The sequence below is a fragment of the Triticum aestivum genome, chromosome 3B (genome assembly GCF_018294505.1).
Source record: "Triticum aestivum cultivar Chinese Spring chromosome 3B, IWGSC CS RefSeq v2.1, whole genome shotgun sequence".
Classification (NCBI taxonomy): domain Eukaryota; kingdom Viridiplantae; phylum Streptophyta; class Magnoliopsida; order Poales; family Poaceae; genus Triticum; species Triticum aestivum.
This window is the reverse complement of record NC_057801.1, coordinates 519,052,338-519,055,408: the sequence shown is the minus strand read 5'-3', so window position 1 is coordinate 519,055,408 and position 3,071 is coordinate 519,052,338.

The window sequence follows — 3,071 nt, the reverse complement described above, 5'->3', positions numbered from 1 at the left end:
TTTTGAATTTCTGCTACGTTCCCCAACAGTTAGCCGTGTCCCCGGTTATGGACATCTTGAGTATCTGGTTCTTGGATTATCATGTTGATCTCATCACTCTACTTTAATTTGATTGGGTTTAATGATGATGCTTAATTGGGATTGGGTTGGAGGAACCTTCTCAATGTTTAGCAACCACCATTATAGTTAAATAGAATTTATTCCTTTGTTGTAGTGAAAAGTTGGCTTTATGCAAAACAGTAACCATAGAGCTTTCCACCAGCCATATATGCATGTAGTGATAACATTTATCTGTTCATTACTCTATGTGTTACATTGCCAGCATATTCCATGTGCTGACCCATTTCGGGCTGCAACATATCATGTTGCAGACTTTTCGGAGTTGATGGACTCATAAGGTGCGATAGGTCGTTGTCGTTCACTCAGCTATGTCGTTGGAGTTGATGGACTCACTTTATCTTCCAAGCCTTCCGCTGTTATCGTATTTAGATGGCCTTAAGCAATATTATTGTAATAAGTTCTCTTTTGAGACATTCGTTGTAATAAGTGTGTGATTGCAACTCTGTTATAAATCCTCGAGTATTGTGCGTGTCAGCATTACCGATCCAGGGATGACACTGATGCACAGAGACTAGACTGTTTGAGGTCTGGTCGCTACAAGATGGTATGAGGGCACACGCTGACTGTAGGACACGACCACTAAGCTAAGACCATAGTACACTCTTCTCTACTCATTTCTAACTCCTCTTCCTTTTCTACTCTATAGGATGGCAGATGCAAGGAACTAGTTCACATAACTGGATGAAGATTCACCTTTTAGGCGACACTTGAAGAAAGTTACTAGGTACCTGAACATAGGAATACCAAGCTTCACCGGGACCTACATCGCCACTTACCAAAAGAGGAGCGTTGGATGATTCAAGTTCAATTTCCAGGAAGAACGTTCATGCCAGTCACTGAGCCTATAGAGTTTTCCTTTGATGCACCAACCTGGAGTCTAGGAAAGAGCATGGCAGCCCACATCGCCATGGGACACATTGGAGAGGTTTACCACAAGGATATCAAGGATACTATCTACCAGATTTGTGGGCGCCGAGACGAGCAATGGGAGATGATCAACACCAGGAGGGACATGTCCATTGCAGCTTTAATCTAGGAGTTAAACCAACACATTCGTCGCCAGGAGAACCAGATGTGCACAAGCATGATAGATCTGAAGAAAGCAATGATCAAGATTTCGGAGCTAGAAGAGGAACTCAAGTCTACAAGCGATGGATATGAGGATGAAATGACGATACTAGTGTAAAAGAATGACGATCTGACAAGGAAACTAGGAGTGTTCATGGGAGACCCCGCGCCAGGAGGACATGACGGCGAATCCAAGAACTACATCATCATCGACGACACCGACTCAGACCCCGACTATAGCGATGATGACTATGTTGATGAAGCTGGAGCGGATATCATGGAGACTTCCACCGATGAAACTTCCTAGTCGACCACCATATCAGTAGTAGAATTCCCCCATGTATATAGTATAGTCCGAGCACTTTTGTAACGATAGTTAGACCGATTGTATGCCCTTGTTTGAATTTATTGAAGTGATATTGATTGTGTTTGTCTCATGTGCATATGGGTAGTGTTTTCCCTCTAGACCTCATTCTATTCTATTTTCTCATCTTTTCTAAACCTATCAGATGCCTCTGAGACGTGACAATGGATTTGCTTTCCCACCGGAGCTCACCCAGTTGATCCAGTAGCAGAATACCCTGATGCAGCTACTAGTTCAGAACCAAAACCAAGGCAACAACAACAACCCACCACCACCACCACCTATTGACCACTTAGCCCGTTTCCTAAGGCTGAATCCGCCGGTGTTCTCCTGTAGCACTGAGCCAATTGTTGCAGATGATTGGCTCCGCACGATAGGAAGGGAGCTGACCACTACAGGATGCACAGATGCGGAGAGAGTGCATTTTGGCGCACACTAGCTTGATGGACCCGCAACATCATGGTGGGATAATTTCACAGCGACTTACCCCATCGACACTGTTACATGGGATCAGTTTTTGTAGGCTTTCCGCACTGCCATGTTTCAGTAGGAGCTATGGACATGAAGAAGCGTGAGTTTCTCGCCTTGTGCCAAGGAGGACGCACAGTGAGCCAGTATGTGGATGACTTTAGTAAGTTGGCACGTTATGCCCCGGATGACGTTGCTACAGATGCTGCGATGCAGGAGAAGTTTCTAGAAGGGCTGAATGATGAGCTGAGCATGTAGTTGATGCTGGCAAACTTCAACAACTACAAGGAGTTGGCAGATAGAGCTCTCATGATTGAAGGGAAATTGTGATAACCCACAAGTGTAGGGGATCGCAACAGTTTTTGATAAGTAAGAGTGTCGAACCCAACAAGGAGCTAAAGGTAGAATAAATATTCCCTCAAGTTCTATCAACCACCGATACAACTCTACGCACGCTTGGCGTTCGCTTTACCTAGAACAAGTATGAAACTAGAAGTACTTTGTAGGTATTGTTGGATAGGTTTGCAAGATAATAAAGAGCACATAAATATAAACTAGGGGCTGTTTAGATAAAGAAGCAATAAAGTAAATATAGCGAGTGTGGAAAAGTGGTGGTAGGAGTGGTGAAATTGCCCCTAAGCAATTGACTACGTTACTAGACCGGTAATCACCATTGCAATTCTATTTGAGGGAGAGGCGTAAGCTAACATACTTTCTCTACTTGGATCATATGCACTTATGATTGGAACTCTAGCAAGCATCCGCAACTACTAAACATCATTAAGGTAAAACCCAACCATAGCATTAAAGCATCAAGTCCCCTTTATCTCATACGCAAACAACCTACTTACTCGGGTCTGTGCTTCTGTCACTCACGCCACCCACGATAAGCAAATCATAAACATATTGCAAACCCTACAACGGGAATCCCTCACGCTTGCGCGACACGGAAAGCACCATAGGACAGTACCAATAATAAAACATACAACTCAAACCAATCATAGCAATTCATCAATCACCGATAGGACAACGGAAATCTACTCAGACATCA